Here is a 21,484-nt window from a genome sequence, read left to right as displayed (position 1 = left end):
CACAGGACATGGTGGCAGGAGGCTGACGCAGGTTGATGACGTCATGAAGACGTGGCGCTGACGTAGGAAGGCGGAAGGTGGTATCCGGTTTTCCCCGCACCACCTTTCAGCACAGGCGGTATTGGGGAAGGGGCCTCCGAACACACCGGGAGGCCGACACGTGGCGGGGGTTAAGCAGGGAAACCGCCCATCCCCCGGACGTTAACCTCCAGCAGATCGGGGTGCAGGAATAACCGCCCACCGTTGATTTCGAGTGCTGGCCATCAGACGGCTGGCATGTCAATTCGGGTGGTGCGCATCTTTGGGGCGGGCCCGCCTTTTATTAATATTTTATTGCAAGCAGAGGTGGAGTCCAAAACTTTGGAAATGTGGGTTTTATGGGTTAGTTCTAAGCGGGGGGAAATGATAATTTAATGTTTAATAAAACCTTTAAACATTAACTTTGGGAAAGTGACTGCAGAGGGGTAGAAATATAAGGTTTTGAGGGTGAAGGGGTAGATATCGGTTATTGGCCTAACCAGAGGTTTAGACCAATCCCAGAGTTATGACATGGATGGGTTCATAATAGTCCCAGGTGGACTATTATTTCCCAGAACTGTATGTACATAGCTATAGTGCTATAGGGTGGGATATTTAATATTTTTGGGGTTTTATATAGTTTTTTGTGTAATAGGGGATAAGGAGATGATCTAGGGAGCTAGATAGTAGAGTTAGGAGTTAATATGAATTTTTGAGGTGAAGTGTAGGGGAGAGGCTAAGCTTGTGAGCTGAAACTTTTAGACATAGGAAGTGAATGGACTGTGGAGACATGATTTTTACACAAGAAATGTGGCTTCTTTTCACTGAAGAGAGTCAAAGCTTGACTTGGTTTTTTACAAAAATGAAGTGATGACAGGACTGGTTGGGCAGATCCCAAGGTCCTCAAGGGGATGTTAGTGAGTGATTTGGAGATTTAGAAGAGAGGGGGATTTAGACATGCCTCGCTTGAGCTCCTCCAAAGGGAAATTGCCTTATACTTGTGATCTGAATAGATATAACATTAAAAAACATGAAATGGATCACATAGCTTGATTCTGCAACCACAAAACTACTTACCCAGCCTACTTACCTAGCATTTTTTCTTCTTTTTGCTTGGGTGCACTTGGACTTGCAGACCCTAATTATCCTTTTTCTTTTGACTGCCCTCCTATCTAAACGTACCCTTATATCATCCAGGGGCTTAGATTAAGCTGTTGAACACCCTTGTTTCTCTACCTATATACAAATCTACCAAGATTAAGCTGTTTGGACAGATATTCATTCTCTATGTTCTACAACAAGAAATTGAAACCTAGGGAAGCCAAGATTAAGCTGTTTGGACTTCCCTTAACTGAAAAATCATCAATATGGATTAACTCATCAAAATTTGGAATACAGCAGTGGCATTTTGACTGGCACACTTTCATGGCCTCTTCTTTGGCCTCTTTCTGGAAATATGGAACCTTGCAGCATGAAAAGATGACATATTTGGCACTTTCAACTGTCAATCATGAAATATGAACACCTATTGCAATAGGAGGCTAATAGTGGCTCCACTTGGGGATGACGTTTCCTTGTGAAAAGCCAAGAACAGCAGGTCAGACTGCCTTGATCTTCTATTATTGCTGTAGACTGAAATTTCCCTTGTGCTGGCTGTCAAATGATTTGAAAATTTGAAACCTGAACACAGCATTCTCATAAACTGAATTTTTATACAATAGCAGCACTGCTTGCTTTCTTCTGCGTGCTCTCTCATTGCATGCACCTGTGCCTGAGAACCTGCTTTTGAAATAAACACAACATAGGGGAACAAAACTGGAGCACTTCCCTTGATTCTGTTTTGAAAGAAGGGGTGTTGCTGTAAACTGAAAATCCTCCTTTATTTTACTATTGTTGACTGAAAAACTGCCTGCTCTTTTGCTGAGATTAATGCAATGACAGAGATCTGAATGGAGGACTTGCTTTGGTTCTGCCTTTAAAGAATTTTGCTGCACTGTTCCTTTATTCGGCCTGCTATAAAAACAAAGTGCTGAAAATACAAGTATTTATGTACAAATATAATACAGTTGCGTTGTGTTCAACAACAGGGATCATAATAATGCTTTAGCATTCGGCCATTAATAGGGCCTTCTTCAGTTGTGCTGCCCTCTACAGATTTGAGGAAATATGTGTTATTGCCCTGCACAGCGCTAATAACAAATGGACCTTTCCATAAAAAATCAAATTTTGCATGTTTGCCCTTGTCTTCTCTTCGTGAGTCCCACCTTAGAACTTTGTTGCCAACACAGAAATCCTTAGCCTTAGCTCTCTTATCAAACATCCTATTGAGCTTCTCTGGCAAAATTTGAGCTCTGTCATAGACCTGCTCTCTTGTTTGCTGAAGATGAATGGTCTGGTTGATTCTTCGTTGAACATCATTTGGTTCAGCTTGGATCTCTTGTAACAGCTTGATGATAGGAATGCCCAAGGAAGATGGAAATCTGGCCTCCATGCCATACACCAGCTCATAAGGGCTCATCCCAATGGATTTCTTTGTTGAAAGTCTATCTGCCCATAGGGCATTTGTGAGTTTTTTATGCCAGTTCTTCTTGTTTTCTTCTAGCACTTTCTTTATGATGTTGATGAGGCTTTTGTTGGATGATTCGGCCAAGCCATTACCTTAAGGGTAATAGGTTGTGGAGTGGCCCAAGGAAATGTGAAATTTATGGCAAAAATTGATCATCTTTTTGGATTTGAAGGTAGTGGCGTTGTCAGTAATGATCTTCTTAGTGGCCAGCCAAATCTAGAAAGGATGTTGGTCTCAAGGAATTGGATAATGATGGAGTCATTGGCCTGTCTACATGGGATGGCTTCAATCCATTTAGTGAAATAGTCGGTTGCTATTAGGATCCACTTATGCTGGCCTGAGGAAGAGGGGTGGATTTCTCCAATGAAGTCAAGACCCCATTGTTGGAAAGGCTTCTCGGTTGAGATAGGCTTAAGACGCAAGGGTAACAGCTTTCTTTTTCCCTCAAAGATTTGGCATTTATGACATGAGATAGCAAACTTCTTTACATCTGCAAACAAAGAGGGCCAATAGAAACCAGCTCTTAAAATTTTATCAGCAATGGACTTCCAATATAGATGTCCTCCACAGTCCCCTGCATGGAATTCTTTCATGACATTGTTAGCTTCATTCATGGTTAAACAATTAAGCAGTATGCCTTCATGATTTTTCCAAAATAAAGCACCATCTATGACACAAAACTTTGAAGCCTTCATTTTTTAAAATCTTTTCTTGGTTCTGGACAATCCTGGGGGAGCAAACAGGTTTAACAATACAAAGCATATATCAGCATACCATGGGGATTGCAAAAAGGTTTCACTGATCTGTGGAGTCGCCAACTCCTGTTCATTGTCCAGTTGGTTAATGTCTAAGGCTTGAAAGTTTGTTTCGGACATCAGTTTGGCTAAACCTTGTCCCTTTATGAGCTTGGTTGGTTTTATTTCTATGTCATACTCAAGGATGTTAGCAATCCACTTGTCTCTTTTGCCTTCTAACCCCTATTGGGTTAATATGTCTTTTACAACAACATTTGGGACATAGGCAATCACATGTGAATATAAAATGTAAACTCAGAAATCTTTGATTGCTTTAACAAGGGCATAAGCCTGCTTCTCCATGATTTGGTACTTCAAAGGGGCATCTCTTAAGGCTCGGCTGAAAAATGCAATTGGCTTTTTAGCTCCTTGATCAACCTTTTGCAAAAGGACAGCAGCTATGGTGTGTTCAGATGCAAATGAAAAAATGATAAAAGCCTTATCAAATTGAGGACTAGTGAGGACTGTGGCTTGGGTTAAGGCAGTCTTGATATTCTCAAAGGCTTGCTTGGTTTCAAGAGACCATTTTACCTTGGCATCCTTTTTTAACATGTTGCTTAACAGTCTTATCAGCTCGGCTAGATTTGGGATAAATCTCCTAAGGAAATTGATCTTTCCAAGGAATGCTTGCAACTCTTTTATGTTTCTTGGAAATGGGATTTGAAGGATGGCCTGAATTCTTTCAGGATCAATTCTAATCCCATCTTTTGAGATGATATGGCCCAGTAATTTACCTTCTTCAAGGCCAAAGAGAGACTTCTTGGGGTTCAGGGAAATGCCATATTTCCTACATGTCATGAATATTTTCCTTAAGTGTTTGAGGTGCTCTTGATCAGATTTGGAGAAAGGGGTAAGGTCATCAAGATAGACAACCAAGAAATCGTGGATTTCCTTGGCAAAGGCAATGTCCATTGCCCTTTGAAAGGTGGCACCATCATTCTTTAGTCCGAAAGGCATTTTAACATACTTAAATGTTCCCCATGGCGTGGTAAAGGTTGTCTTGTCTTGGTCATCCGGGTGAACCAGTATTTGATTAAAACCTGAAAAGCCATCTAGCAAAGAGATTCTAGATGACCCCACTACTCTTTGTAGGATGTGGTCCATTTTTGGCAATGGGTAGTGGTCTTTTAGGGAGACTTGGTTTAAATTTCTTAGATCTACACATAGCCTAATCTCACTTGTCTTCTTTCTTGTGGGAACAAGATTGGATACCCATTCAGAAAATCTGATGGGTGCTATGATACCTGCTTCAAACATTCTTTTCACTTCCTTTTCAATCAAAGGGAGAAGCACAGGATTGATTCTCCTTAGTTTCTGTTTGAAGGGCTTTTGATTTGGTTTTAAGGGAATGGTGTGTTGGATTACTGAGGTGTCATAGGACTTCAAGTCCTCATAACTCCAAGCAAATACATCTTGGAATTCTTTAAAAAAATCAACATATTTGGGCTTTTGATCGGGTGGCAAAGATTGAGATAGTTTGATCATTTTGGGCTTCTCTGCTGTCCCAATGTTGTGTTCTTCTATAGCAGCGTTTAAGGGTTGCATTTTTGGCTTTTTGGGAACATCATTTGCATCAAACATATCTTCTAACGGAGTGAGGCCAGCAGGGAGAAAGTTATCTTTTAGATCAACGATCTCGGCCTCTGTTTTGGCTATTTCCTCCAGATACATCTGTTTCAGCTCTTCTATGTTTGCATTGTCAAAAACAGTTGGGTTTAGCATTTGTTTGGCTATTACAGCTGTTACAGCCTGCTGATTTTCATTTGTTTGTTGTTGTTCATCCGTCATAGCATCCATGTCAATGTTAATATTTGAAAACTCATGCTCAAGAGTGAGGAAATTGTTAATCTGGGCATCATTTTCGAACACTTGCCAATCTTTAACATTATTTGGGACAGCAGGCCTATGTTTTATCTCAGCAGTGAAATGGTGATTTGGCTCAAAGGGAAGCTTGCATGTACTAGCAAAAGTGGCTAGGCTGTGTGCATGAATGTTATGATTTCTTGAAATCTTGGCAAGCTTGGATTCAGTGAATGCATTGAGTATATTAGTGGCAGCAGTCCTATAGGCTCTCATTCTATTGTCATTAGTGACAAAGTTGCCTTTCATTTGCTGTATGACTAAATCAGAGTCACCTAGAATGGATACTTTTGCAGCTCCTAGAGCTTTGAGCAGTTTAAGGCCTAAAAGGAGAGCCTCATACTCTGCCATGTTGTTGGTGCATTTGAAGTTTAGTCTGTAGGCATGGCCTTCTGCATGATTGTTGTGTATTGTGAATCCATACACCTGCCCCTGCTCCTAACTTGTTAACAGAGCCATCAAACTCTAAATACCATGTGATTTCTTGCTTGTGGTTAGTATTAAGAGTTTCAGTCATTCTTGCAGTGGGCAGATTTGAATTTTCTATTTGGGGAGGTTCTTCTTGTATGCTGGTTGCCTTGATTGTGTTGACAGTTTCATCAGTATGGGCAACCAATTCTTTATTGATGTGTGTGTCCAGTTCTAAAGCCAACAGCTTAGCATCAGTGGGAGGACTTGTTTCATCATTAAATAAAATAAAATAATCCATATCAGAATGGATTGAATAGATAGGGAAGTTTTGGGGCTTTTACTCACTACTTACCACATACTTCATTAGTGTTTCTCTATACAGTCTCTTTGGTTGCCCAAAGACTGAAATAGTGGCATAGGAGAGGTCTAATTGGAGAGATCCTTGGAGTTTTGCTCCCCAAGATCTTGACAATAGCATGCCATACTTTGGTGGAATGTCAGCAACCAACACATCCATGAGGATTGTCTTGTTTGGGTATTGGACTAAGGAGACACATAAGTCTTTGATTAAGCCTAAACACTTGACATGACTTGAGTCAAATGAGAATAAGTCTTTGTAGGGTCTTGTAACATCAAGGTTTAGATTCTCCATTACAGCTTTGGGCATAAGGTTGTGTGAGGCACCTGAGTCAAACATAGCATTATGCAATACTTTATCATGAATGTGCAAACTGACATAGAATGGTAACACAGCTCCATGTCCTGATTTACCATTGACTTCAGGACCGAAAAGGAGCTCAGGTTGATCATCTAATACATTCACATCATCCCTATTTTCTGGCATTTGTAGCGATATTTTGATTTGTTGCCTATAGATATCATGTTTGGCAAGTTCATATAAAGGGATGGATATCTTCAGTTTACCTATTTCTGCCTCTAAATCAAAAGGTTTTTCTGACTGTATTTTAGTATTGTGACTGGCAGATTTTCCCTTTTCAATTGCACTTTCAGCGGTTTTCTCTTGTTCTTCATTGATTTCTTGAGTTATTTCTGATTTGGAAAGGTTTTTAGGAGAGCTGTTCAAATCTTATTTTAAGGAAGAAGGTGGCAGAGGCTGATCATTAGAGGGCTGCATGTTTGTGACATCCTCTATGGTGACATCCTTTGGATTTGGGACTGTTTTATCAGCAGTTTCTATGGGGGCAGCCTTTTCTTTGATCTTCTTAGGCTGTTTGGTATCACTTGGTTTAACCTTTTCGGGCACATCTATGGTTCTTGTCCTCAGCTTATACTGTTTGTGGACCTCATAAACAGCTGAATCATAACCCTGCTTGAAATCAAAAGACTCACCTGACTTAGTCCGAAATTGATTTATCTCATGGTCATCTTGGTCTTCTTAGGTTAGGAAAATTTGTTGCTCACCCTTTAGATCCATCAAATTCATGTGAATGTCTTCTGTCTGCTCACTAGATGTGGATGCTTCTGTGTAGTTCTCTTGGAAAGGAGGCCTTATATCATGGTCTGGGATAGACCTACCAGCATTTGTGTTATGAGTTTTCCTGAAATTTGGGTTCCTTATGGTATTGGGTTGTTGTCCTTCCCATGTAGATTTACTTTCAACGCTTTCCACTCTATCTCCCAGCCTGTGCATGCCACTGATAATAGCATCCAGCTTTTGGTCTAAGGCTGTGGGTTCTTCCTTAAAGGTGGTTCTTCTCTCAGTTCTAGCTCTGTTTCTTTTGGCAATCAGATTTGCCTCTACACTAACAGCAACATCTTGCATGTCTGCTAGGCTTTGAGGGGCTCTTTCCCTTAACTGATAAGCCATGTCAGTATCAAAACCATCAGGGAATTTATACAAAGCAAGATCAGGTGGAGGTCTTAAGTTCTGTGGTATTGCATTATAAACATTATTAAATCTCGCACAATAGTCTAAGACAGACTCTTGAGGGCCTCTTTTGATGGTGTCATATTCAGATAATATGTGCAAGGGATCTTTCTTTTTCTCCCATCTGTTAAGAAATGTTTGGTAAAGGGCCTCTGGGTTAGCTATGCTAAACCAGGGCCTTACATCTCATCTTCATTCTCACGCTATCAACATCAATCTCGTAGTTCTCAAAATAGTCTTGCATTTTCTTGGTATGTTGAAGGGCTGTGCAAGAACCAGTACCATCGAAATATGTGATTTTAGTTTGGTAATCCTGAGGCATAGCCCCTGGATTAGCAGGCAACTGTAACAGAGCATATCTATTCGCCATATTCACCGGGATAAGTGGAATAGCAGGGATTAATGGAACGACTGGAACAGCAGTAATAATAGTGGTAATGGGAGTATGTGCAGTGAATGGAGGTGTGGAAGGAGTGCTTTGAGAGGTGGATGATGAACTAGGGGAAGTAGGGGTTGAACGAAATAAAACTTTGACAGGGGTTGGAACACAGCTTGGCTGGACTGTTTCAGGACTAGAATCAGCAAAATCTTCTCTTCGCTCTAGCTTCCTGAGGTTCCTTGGGATTAAATTGGGATTTTCAAAAGCAGCTGGGGGATTTGGGTCTGGATTTGACCTTGTATAACGTGAGTTCCTTTTGGGAGCCAGATTCTGAACTTGTTTTGGTATTTTCTGTGAATGTTTTTAGAATTAGCAAGGAACTGATCAAATTTTGGAATAGCTATCTATAGCTTAAAACTAGCATGAAGATTGACTGAAGCAGCTTTTATTTACTCCTGTAAATGCAAAGCAAGAACAGTTTCAAAGGCTCCCTGGCTGACATTCAGGCTTCATCTGTAGTTTTAAGGAATATACAGCAATTAGAAAATTCATTGTTGTCCCCAGTGGAGTCGCCATTATGTTATCACTCAGGTTGTTCCCTTTGACTCCCAAGGGAATACGGCCGAGGTAACCACTAACCAATCTTTGGACTGCAGGTCCTAGCCTACCTGCAATCAGAGAGGGCTCTCTCTTAATGATTTAGCTTTGTTGATGATGATTTTAGGCTAGTTATTGAGTTCAAGGGGTTTTGTTTAAGTTTTGGTGGGAAGGATGATGCTTCTAAGTAGAGAGGTAGGTATAATATGGGAGTTTCACACCATTGGGCATGGAGTCAAGGAGTAGGACTGCTGGTGTGTTTTCTTGGTCACAAGAGGAATATGGAGCAAGATAGCTACACATGAAACAACTTTCAAGCTAAATGGAGATGGATTGAAGGCTAAGGAATGAGAGGCAATTAAGAATCTCTCTTTCAGCTTAACAGAGGGAAGGTGAATGAGCTCTATCTAGGAGCAGTAAAGAATCCCTAGATAACTGTCAAACATGGGTGAATTAGGGGAAATATGAGCCAAAGGGAATTCATATTCATTACCAATTCAGAGGAAAACATAAAGAAACAGCAGAAATTGAGCATAGAGTGCAGTTAAACAAAGTCTAAGCTATTCATTTTTTCTGCTATTTTAGATGGTGACATATGTATGATATGAGCATATATCAGTGGAAAACAGAGGTAGAAAACACTTATTGAGTCGTGTTGCAGCACAAGAATTCCATATTCATTCTTCAAAACATTAATAACACAGCAGACAGTCCATCCTCCAAGCTTTTCAGCAATCTTTGATTAATGAAAACATCAAGTATACAGAGCGAGTCTCTAGTGGAGCAAATCAACCAACCAACCCTTTAAACTGTAAATTAGGGTGGTTTTATAAGCAAAATATCTACAAGAATCAGATCTGATGCAATAAGTGTCTTTAACCTAACATATGCCTGAAATAAATGCCAAAATATCTATCTAATGCTGCGCCGGGGGCAGCCGCCTCAAAAAATGAGTAACTATGATGTCCTTAGAGCCCTGCGCCGACATTTGGCCATAACTGTGCTTTGATTTCTACAGCGCTGCCCTTAGGTGGCCTTATGCATTAACTTTGATCAGGTGAGCTTTGATGGCCCAATACTGCTTTATTGACTTTGATGGGGCCTCTTAATGTTTGCGTGCTTTGGAAATACGAATTTCCACCAAAAACATTAACTGATAGTCTTCGCCGCTTCCTTTGATACACTTTCACTGAACCTGGGCTCCTTGTTGTCTTCTGAATGCCTTAAATCGACATTTTATGGCTGCTGTTCGGCCCTCTGTTGCTTTAAGAACTGTTTTTTCCCCTTTTCTGAATCCTGCGTGAAGAAATTCCTGTCATTTTGCGAATTTCGGGCCTGCTGGTAGCCAAGCCATGAGAGGGCTTCCATTTTGGCCTATTTTTCTTAGCGATGCGCTAATCGCGCATCAAAAACTGCCTCGGTTTTTCATTCCGGACATTCGTTGCTGCAGATTTCGCGCTTTGCGCCCTTTTTGTTGATGACGTCAGCGGTGGGTCCCAGTACGACGGTGACGTGGGAGGGTGACGTCAGCAGTACGGCAGGGTGACATGGCGGTACGGTGGGGGTGATGGCATGGCAATACGGTGGCAGCAACGTGGCAGTGACGTGGCACAGGACACGGTGGCAGGAGGCTGACGTAGGTTGATGACGTCATGAAGACGTGGCGCTGACGTAGGAGGGCGGAAGGTGGTATCCAATTTTCCCCGCACCATCTTTCGGCACAGGCGGTATTGGGGAAGGGGCCTCCGAACACACCGGGAGACCGACACATGGTGGGGGTACGGCAGGGAAACCGCCCATCCCCCGGATGTTAACCTCCGGCAGATCGGGGCGCAGGAATAACCGCCCACCGTTGATCTCGGGCGCTGGCCATCGGACGTCTGGCGGGTCAATTCGGGTGGTGCGCAACTTTGGGGCGGGCCCGCCTTTTATTAATATTTTATTGCAAGCAGAGGGGGGGTCCAAAACTTTGGAAATGTGGGTTTTATGGGTTAGTTCTAAGCGGGGGGAAATGATAATTTAATGTTTAATAAAACATTTAAACATTACTTTGGAAAGTGACTGCAGGGGTAGAAATATTGAGGGTGAAGGGGTAGATATCGGTTATTGGCCTAACCAGAGGTTTAGACCAATCCCAGAGTTATGACACGGATGGGTTCATAATAGTCCCAGGTGGACTATTATTTCCCAGAACTATATGTACATAGCTATAGTGCTATAGGGTGGGATATGTAATATTTTTGGGGTTTTATATAGTTTTTTGTGTAATAGGGGATAAGGAGATGATCTAGGGAGCTAGATAGTAGAGTTAGGAGTTAATATGAATTTGTGAGGTGAAGTGTAGGGGGGAGGCTAAGCTTGTGAGCTGAAACTTTTAGACATAGGAAGTGAATGGACTGTGGAGACATGATTTTTACACAAGAAATGTAGCTTATTTTCACTGAAGAGAGTCAAAGCTTGACTTGGTTTTTTACAAAAATGAAGTGATGACAGGACTGGTTGGGCAGATCCCAAGGTCCTCAAGGGGATGTTAGTGAGTGGTTTGGAGATTTAGAAGAAAGGGGGATTTAGACATGCCTTGCTTGAGCTCCTCCAAAGGGAAATTTCCTTATACTTGTGATCTGAATAAATATAACATTAAAAAACATGAAATGGATCACATAGCTTGATTCTGCAACCACAACACTACTTACCCAGCCTACTTACCTAGCATTTTTTCTTCTTTTTTCTTGGGTGCACTTGGACTTGCAGACCCTGATTATCCTTTTTCTTTTGACTGCCCTCCTATCTAAACATACCCTTATATCATCCAGGGGCTCAGATTAAGCTGTTGAGCACCCTTGTTTCTCTACCTATATACAAATCTGCCAAGATTAAGCTGTTTGGACAGATATTCATTCTCTATGTTCTACAACAAGAAATTGAAACCTAGGGAAGCCAAGATTAAGCTGTTTGGACTTCCCTTAACTGAAAAACTCATCAAAATGGATTAACTCATCAAAATTTGGAATACAGCAGTGGCATTTTGACTGGCACACTTTCATGGCCTCTTCTTTGGCCTCTTTCTGGAAATATGGAACCTTGCATCATGAAAAGATGACATATTTGGCACTTTCAACTGTCAATCATGAAATATGAACACCTATTGCAATAGGAGGCTAACAAGTTGCATCAATCTTGTTGGGAAATTAATTTACCGAGTCTATACAATTCAATATGGGGAAGTCCCTTACCTTAGTGCCAATCCAATGGACCTGAAATATTGTGCTGAAATGTCTAGTGTTGATCTCATATCCACTCTGCTGCCAATCGTCCCAAGCGACCTCTGAGCCAACCTCTGAACTCTAAATGCTCCACCAACTGATAGACCCTTCAGTCATTGGGTTAATGTAGTCCTCCCTTCTTCCTGCTATTAGTCTATAGAGTTGATCTAACACCCTGGCTCTTCTTTTTCATTTGTTGGTGTTGTGAATCTCTGTCCCTGATATGGGTCTAGAGATTGAATCACCCAAACCCGTTCTACCTCAAAAGTCATTAGTTCCTTTTCCAAGTCAATTATAGCATAGTTTTCAAATTCCCAATCTATCCTGAGCAATGCTAGGTAGGGGTCCTTGTCTCCCATGATGTCTATTACTTCAAAATTTGCATGGGTCTTCACCCCCACTACATCCACTTCTACATCCTCCAGTCTCCTAATCGGAAGGATACAATTCAGATTCTCCATCCGCAATTGAATTGGTGAAAATGTTAGTTTAGGTTTTCCTAGTGCTTCCCATGTTTTCCTTGGAAAAATGTTGACATCTGAACCTAGATCTAGCATAGTGTCCTTAAACTTGAACCCCGCAATCTGAGCATCAATCTTGAACTCTCTTCATATTCTCTTCTTGTTCTTCAATACCCTAGTGTGTCTTTCAGGCAAGTTAGCAGAAACGACTCCTCCCTCAACCTCCTCTTCTGGGATGGTCTCTTTCAAACTCTTCCGCAATTATCCCAACATCTGGTCATCATTCACGATCTACAGAAATAATCTGAATCATTATTCGATGGGTCAGATTGTTGTGGACCGTGATAGGTCTGGGATCTTAGCTTTATGAGATTATGGCTACTCCTTCTATGACCCTATACCTCCATTCAAATCGTCGAAAACTTTTGTTGCCTTCTTGTAATACTGTTTTTATTTCTCATGGTCATATGAGCGCTTTGGGAAGGCCAATCTAATAATCGTGGGCTATTCCATGGCTCCTCTATCAGGCCTAGTCCTTTTTCCTCCTCATGTAACTATATTAATATTCGAGAGGGGGGCTGCCTCTGATACCCTTGGATCTGCATTAATTAAGTTTTCTCCCCTATATCGGTTCCTCTCCTCCCATATTGCAATTTGTTATGGACAATCCTATGTTGCATGTGCATCAACCCTGCAATGAGAGCACCATGGTCTTCTTGGTAGCCGGAAATCTCATGCAACATTCCCTTCTTCTTCATAGTTGTAACAATGAACTGGGCCTCTGCCTCCTACCCTTCCACCCCTTGTTACTCCTTCTCCTCACCCTCCTCGAGGAGTCTCATTGACTCGAAAGGTTGAGCGGTCTAACCTATCTGCTAGAGCATCCAGTTCTCTACACTAGTCGGTGTGATGAGTTGTTGAAGCATAGAATTCACAATAATTGTTCTTTGGAACATTGGAATATTTTTGTAGTATTGGGTACATATAAGGGGAGTGTCCATACCCACTACATACCTCACAGTACTCCGGTTGGTTGCGCCCAAGATACAAACCTTACGATCCTACTTCTATGACTCATGTTGTAGGTGTAGGCCCAAGTGGTCCTATTGGTGTAGGCATGGGACTTGTGCCTCGCAACCTCAAAAATTATGTAGAAACATGACCTTCCACTAAGCAAGTTGTACACCAGACGTTGGTCACGTCGGGCAGGCTGGTTGGAGATCCTTCAACTTCTCTGTCGGACTTGCAATTTGATATTGGAGACTCAAGATAGATGGATCATGCGATGTCTCTACCCCCCAGTACTTGTGTGGGTATTCTGCCATAGATTCTATCTGAGTTTCTTACTCGAGAGCATCTTGTAGGGTATCAATATTTTGTTGTGTCAATGGTGTATAGGTGAGAGGTAACAATGCTTTGATAAACTAGTTCCTTTGGTGATTAAGATTTATCGAGTAACTTAGTTTACCACTTGCATCCTTAAATATTTGCATCAACTCCCATGCAGTCTCTCCCTCCCATTGCTTTATCTCCCAAAACTCGGACAACCCTTGCTGATCGGTTTGTGGAATTTTAAATTATTGGACAAATTCTCTTTTAACATAGTCCATAGTTGGGTTCTGGTGTAATATAAATTCTCTTTTAACATAGTCCATAGTTGGGTTCTGGTGTAATATAAATTCTCTTTTAGCATAGTCCATAGTTGGGTTCTGGTGTAATTCTAACCATTTTAAGAACCATCTCAAGCCCATTTCCTTGAGAGTGGTATGAAATTCAATTAGCTTTGCATTATCTGGCGTCTGTTGGGCCCTCCAGATGGCCTCTCATAGATACCAGTGTTGTTATACATCTTCGTTCCTCCTGCTAGAGAACTCGGGCTACCTTGTGAATGATCTCGCCAATTTTTATTGAGTCTGTACTAAGAGCAAAAATCCTTACAATACCGGTTGCATAGATCCTTGTAAAATCGTACCACTACTACTAGTCCCACTACTACTAGCACTATCTTTGTAATTAGCATGCACACTATGAACTCTTATAGTTTTGATTAACTTAGATAGGAACTTGGCAGGATTGTTATAGAGTACTAGGGGAAGGTTGGGGGAGAAAATACTTGAGCTTCAGGGAGGCAGATCGTTGATTCCTTTGGATGCATTATCTTTAGCAAACAGTCTCTATAGAACAAAATGCATGTCATCTTCTAGGCTTTCCTCCAAACCACATGGCCCTTTCCATCCAACATCTCCATCTCCACCTATAGGGGTGGGTCCCTATCACCTTCTTAACCCACCGTGGTTTCGATCCTCTTTTCCCCTCCCACTAAGTTTCTTTCCAGCCTTTCTCCTTCTTCCAGATCTCTCAACACCACTCTTGATTGGTGCAATCCCTTATGTTACCTTTTAATCATCTGTATAGCCCTTTCCTTCCATTTCTTCGCTATCTGCGCTCTCCTTTGCGCTCTTATATCCTTGGCCTTTCAAGAGGCATCTATGTTCATCCTCTTGATAGTCTCATAGTGCCTCGCTTGGTAGCATCCCTTCCTTTAGGCCCTTACCCCAATACTAGGTGTTTATTCTTCCATGCTCAAGTTTTCGAACACCAATAAGACCTCTTTCCCCATTAAAACCTTGATCCAAAGGGAAACCTCTCTTACCAGATTCCCTCACAGCCGTGATCGGAACACAGCCTCAGATTTTGAAAAAGGCTGATGGCTTTCTGCTGCAAATTCAATAATATACCCTTCCCGCATGATCTATACCAAGAAATCTACCACTCTCATCAAATATGTGTCAAGACAATATAGCACAGTGAGATCTACTTGAGTCCAATTGCGAAGAGATGGGTTTTGTCCACTAGACCACCCTTTCAACTTCAATCTCCACAACCACTTGTAAATTTCTTCTCGGAACTTGCACTAGAAGATGTCATACTGATCACTCACCAGTTCTGAATACATGATTTCCTCTTTCAGCTTCCCAATAGTTCATCGAAGAAATTGAGCTTGCTAAGAAACAAACTTGTCCACTTGCTCATCCCACTAGTTTCGCAGTTCTTTCTTAAAGACCATCGATACCATATTCCAAACCCCTCTTTTGAATTTCAGGTCTTGATAACAAAACCATTTGTAGGCGTAGAAATAATAACAGGGTTGAGACCCTAGATTCGGGCGTAGGGGCCAACAAGGCTCTGTTGTAGTCTAGCACAAAATCGACATTTTCACCTTACCCGAGAAGGGTAAGGAGTCTCACTCGAGGTGTGTCGTAGCCTTAGTTAGATGAGGGTTGGAATCTAGTGTCAGAAAAAACCATATCAAAGAATAGAGAGTAGATAACATTGAATCATTCTTCAAAGAAGTCAGATCACAGCAGTCCATACATGTTGTAACATAAATACTACCTAAACATGTGCATACATAAAAAATTTAAAGAATCAAAATAACACACAGTTGACACGCTATGATCCTGTTGAAGCCCCGAAAATTGGGTCTAGAACAAGGGGGATACCCACCCGGTCCGGACCTTGGTCGACAGCTCCTTTTCTGTTTGGTATAGTGGGTCTGACTGGGGATATGGGACCAGTTTCCCAATTTATGTGTATGTGTGTGAAGAATTGATATTTCCCTTCTAAAAGTTCCTAAGTGAGATGCTCTAATTCTAACTCTAATCTAATAACATGCAAATTTTATTCTAATAAACAGAAACATCTAATTCTACACTAACCCGGGGTGTAATCCTTCTATTATGCGATCTAAAATGATTTCAGATAACAATTGGTAATAAAGATCATTCAACTGTTATGAGAAAAGAATTCAATAAAGATGAACCACTTCGTATAAAAAGTTAGACAAAACAATTGTGAAAAACATATCGCATAATAAGCTATTCATACATTAAGCATTATTAAATAGCTATCGCCGTACAAAAGTGCCAAATGATAACTCAAACATTCACACATCAATATATAAACAACTGAACATGAATATCACTTTTAACACAAAGGCAGAAATAGTTAAGAGATAGAAGTACCATTTATAACTAGTCCTACTCATGAGCTTCAAGTGATAATGATTTATCTCTTCTTAATCCAACATCCACTAAGAGTACAGAAGTGCAACATCTGTAGCAGATATTAAATGCAGATATCAATAAATCCTGTTCCATTCATTCATCAAAACCTCCTCAGAGGGTACAAAAGTGCATGTTCTGGGGATAAGTTTTTTGACAAATTTCAGGACCCTTCTCTAAATGCATGAGAAGGGTTTAAATACTACTAACTAAATCTAAAAATAACTTATTACAAAAATGTAGGATGCGGTTTAAATGACCGTCCTCATTTCAGGCACAAATAAAACAAAATTAAAACTAAAAAATTAAAATTACTAACTAACTGTGTATTTGATCCTTGAAATCACACGTGTTCAGCATCTGTTTGAGAAGAGTCGGCTAGCCGAATTCCGATTTTAGCTGTGCTGAGAAAACAAAATCGATAAGAGCTGGCGCCATCTTCTCGACAGAATTGATGATACACTTGAGAGTCATGCACTGGCTGTGTGGTTTTACCAAGTACATCCAGTAAGAATCCCAATTCAACTTGGTTAACCTTTGGATTGATTCTGCCTTTTCTTGAGCCTTCTGTCTCCAGTCTGTCTGTAATTTCTGTTCATATGTACATACCATTTTGAAGATATTTCTGACAAATACCATTGGTTTAGGATTCAAGTTTTACTTTTTACCTCTATCGTTGCTTTCTTACAAATTTTTGGGCTTACAGGTGACTGAGCAATTAGGAGCTTTCCTTTTCAAGAAGTTTTGCTCAGCGATACGCAATAAACTGCCTCCGTTTCTTGATCTGGGCTTCCTTGGTGCGTTTTTCACCTTTTGCGCTTTTTCTTTTAGTGGATATAAAGCTCAAAATTTGTGAAAATAATGATTCCGTAAGCTCTTGACCTTGAGTCTTAAACTGTCTGTTTCTGATATCAGCACTGTCCAGTATCCATTTAACCATGTCTGTGTATGGAAGAATTTTGGGCCTCACCACTATTCGGTGTAAGAACGAACAAGCTAGCTCTGTAAGGGATGCCTCAGAAGAACCGTGTGAGCCTACGGTAGCCTCAACCTCCATTACTCTGGGATTCTCTTCTTCAAGTAGATTATACATGCCTTCCCAAGTAGAAATACCAGCGTCTCAGTTGCAGGCGGTGTCTGTATACAAGGGTGCCATTTCTTTCTCTTCAGAGCTCGGGGCTTTGCCTTTCTTTCCCATAGTATCCTGCGTACTGCTTTGTATCATTCTCTGTTCTTCGTTCCTGCAATTTACAAATGAGATGAGAATAATGATAAGGAAAAGGTGACGAGAAAGCTTTAAATGTTGAAGACATATAAAATACACCACCTTACGTGAAATGATTTTTTTGATAAGCACGAAACCCTATTCCATTAATTACTGGCAACTAACTCATTAATTAGCAATAAAGCGCATAACCATGTCTTGGTTTATGGAAAATACTTTTTCAAACCACGAGCCCGAAAGATCTGCGATGAAGCAATTTTGCGATTTGCTTCGCAATATCGCAGATCGCAACATCGCAGAATCGCAACATCGCATGGTTGCTAGCTCGCTATATCACATTTATCACATTATCGCATTGTCGCTCTATCGCATTGCCGCTCTTATCGTAATATCGCATAATTTCTCTATCGCAATATCACAATATCGCAATATCGCGATATCGCAGGAGCGTGGCATATGACAATTTTCATTAATCTGTTTCTTGCGATTTGCGATATGCGCCGTCACATATCAGTAGTTTAAAGTTTTTTAACGTAAGCGGTGTTTGACGCATGCGATGCGATATATGTCCGTAGTCCCGTATCGCAATCTCGCAATCTTAGAATTTGGCTTGCAAGGAGGTATCCATGATCCTTTTGCAATGCGATATTTCCTAAGGAATAATCCTACTTTATCATAAAACTTAGGCTTTTTTATTTTTTAAGGGTATTCTCCTAAGCTTATGACGGTAAGTTTTATTGAAAAAGGAAATATAAGCACTAATTGATTTTTTAAATTTTGACTAAGGGTCCCCCACTTATTTAGTGTTAGTAATAACACTAAATAAGAAGGGGGGTTGTTGCTGGCCACAACAGATCCCAATAACAATATTCCTCATTAATATAAAAGGTGAGTACATTACATCAGGATCACAGTCTATTCCTCAACATCCATAACTCTAACAAGCCATAATACAAGCTTATGGAAGGACAAACACAGAGTTGTTCTCATGGCTCCACAATACAAGAAGAATTATATCACCAATAACAACAGCGACACAACAACCAACCTTTCTCTATTCTCCTTTTTGACGTTTATCTTCTTATTCCCTCTCTTTGTGTGCCAACTTGAACTGTTAGTTCCTTCTAACTTTCTTGGTTGTCTTCATTCCTCGACTACCCTTGCTCTTTTCCCGCTCGGTTGTATTTGCTTATTCTCGCCACCCCTCCGCAACTGCTAGTCTTCTGCTAGTTCCTTCCCTTTCCCCGACTGTTATTTCCACAGCTTCCCAATGGTCATTTCTACCACTTGTTGCCAACCTCTTTCTCCCCAAAACATATTAATTTATAAAAAACCGAAGGTCCCAACAACATGAAGATTTTCCTGGATTTATAGTGGTTTTAGCCTTGCCTTTCTATTTCGTAGATAGCCATGGTGTTGTGGGTTTCCCACTTTTTTTCTAATTGTTGCTCAGGTTCCCTATAGTTGTGGGTTGAAACAAACACTCTAGAAGCCCTAGAATAACTTGGGTTGAGTTACTAGTTCGTAGAGCTGTGGGTTGGGACAAATGCTTCGGAGCCCTTGGTGGGTTGAGTCACTAGTTCCTGGAGGGTTGGGACAAATGCTCCAGAGCCCTTGGTGGGTTGATTTACTAGTTCCTGGAGCCGTGGGTTGGGACAAATGCTCCAGAGCCTTTGGTGTGTTGAGATACTAGTTCCTGGAGCCGTGGTTGGAAGAAATGATCTGGAACCCTAGAAGGTTGTGGGTTGAGTTACTAGTTCCTGAAGCCCTAAAAAACATGGGTAGAGACTGATTTGGTCGATGTTAGTGATTTCTGGACTGAGGTGGAATCACTGTGGTTGAGGTTTGAGGTGGAATCACTATGGTTGAGGTTTGAGGTGGTTCAACCTCTGGAAGCTCTGGTTGGTTTTGTCTTGGTTTATTCCATGAGATCCCACATCCATTCTTGGAATATGGTGTGAGGGTGATTGGTTGAAAGAGAGATTTGGTTCAGCCCAATCTATGGTCAGGTTGTACATGGAAGTCCCTGACTTGGTTGGTATTTTCGTATGTTAATAGGAGATATTTTCCTATTGTGATCTATAACCTTATGTATTGATTATGATGGTGATGTTATGGTGGGTTTGCCATGGTTTCCATTATGGTTATATGTTGGTTATATGATGTATTATATCTGTGGCTCTTGACATGTTTTGACATTACCTCCTAGGTTGCTTGTTCACATTTTTCACTGATCACTCTCTCTATGTTCAAATATTTGGTGTTTTGATAAGTATTTGAATATGATGAATGCATGGCCTAACAAGTGCTATTTCAGCTAGCTAGAGAGGGCTTAGAACCTTCATGGTTATTCTCAGATGAATAATTACCAATTTGCGATCATATATGCATGCATGACCTGTAGCTTACACATTTTCCATATGTTTGACGAAATGTATGCTTTTTATTAGACATCTTTGGATCAACTTATTGCTTGAGTTTTGATAGATTATCATTGTCAGTACCCTTTTTTACATTCTAGAAAGTTAGAGGCGATTTTGGGCAATGTTCTAGAGGCTAGCCTAAAAAAGTGGCTCAGATCTCATAACCGTTGGCACTGAACTGGGGATTTTAGGTTATAACAGCATGGAGACTGGCTTATGAGTGCAGTTGGAGGCTCATAACTGCATGCATGTTATGTTTTGCATGTGGTTGGGGGTTAAGCTTGTGAAAAAGCAGTTCCATCTCAGGATTGGTCATAAGAAGTTGTGGAGGTGATCTAATGTTCCTTAGGGATGTTTGTAAGTTTTCAGTGTATCGACCCTACTTCCATAACTGGAACTTGGATGTCAGTTCATGTCATAGTGACACTCGTCTCATGTTTATTTCGGATGAGATTGTAAAAGCGAGTAGATGTGGGGTGGGGTGTTACCTAGTGGTATCAGAGCGAGGTTGCAACACTAGAGCTCGGGGTAAAAACAAATCGTCATACATGTATTTCGCATGGAGGTATGATGGTTAATGGTTGTTATATGTATCGCATTTATATGCATACCTGTCATTTTATTATTGTTATGGTTATATGCATGGTGGAAGCTATTTTATTAGTGCAGTCATATGAACATGCAACGATTAGTCATGCATGATAGTAACTTCTTGTTATATGCATTGTGGTCATATGCATGATGATAATGGTCATTTCAACTAAGATCTTGATATTATATGTATCGTGCTTGTTAGTGTCAGTGTCTTCACACTGCCATCAGTGATCAAAATTACTCTTTTGCATTTCATACTAGGTGTCCCGTGCTGATGAGTTGCTTTCCATTAGGTCATGTATCAATTGATGGTAGGGTTCAATTCAATTTTTTTTTCCTCATGACATATATCTGCTGACCTCTATTCATACTTTTCAGGCCAATGATTCATGTTTAAATAGGTCTTAGGTTTTAGGGTTTCAGTCTCATTAGGTCTAGGGTTTCCTCCATGGTAAAATTTCAGTGATTATTTCTAATAATGGTCAGCAAAGACATGAGGAGGTTAATAACGATCAGAAAATTCAAAATGTGTTAATTTGTAAGCTCAATGAAGGGCTCACCTCAAAACTAGTTTTGAGGTGAAAACAGAGCATTTAGATTTCACAGTTAGATTTAATGTAATTTTATCATTCTCATATGTAATAAATGGTTCCATGCTGCTCCTAGTCACCCGGTGATATTGCCAAGCACCTGCCACTGCAAAATTCAAGTCATCTTGAGCACCAATCCGCCTGCAAAAGCAAAAGAGAACAAACCCTAATTTCCTTTCCCACTGAGCTAGAGTTGGCTATGGGATCAAAGATATCTAAGAAGAGGAGGCATGATATATATCAGAAGGAATGAGGCTATCTCATATCATCAAACATCAGGTCTCCACCATTTGTCGAGAAGTCATTCCAAGGAACAAGTCATTCATTACACATAAGGCATGGTTTTTCTTC

Source organism: Pinus tabuliformis, chromosome J, assembly GCF_031772625.1.
Source record: "Pinus tabuliformis cultivar Carrire ecotype Pingquan chromosome J, CPIR1, whole genome shotgun sequence".
Classification (NCBI taxonomy): domain Eukaryota; kingdom Viridiplantae; phylum Streptophyta; class Pinopsida; order Pinales; family Pinaceae; genus Pinus; species Pinus tabuliformis.
Note: the sequence above shows the minus strand (reverse complement) of the source record.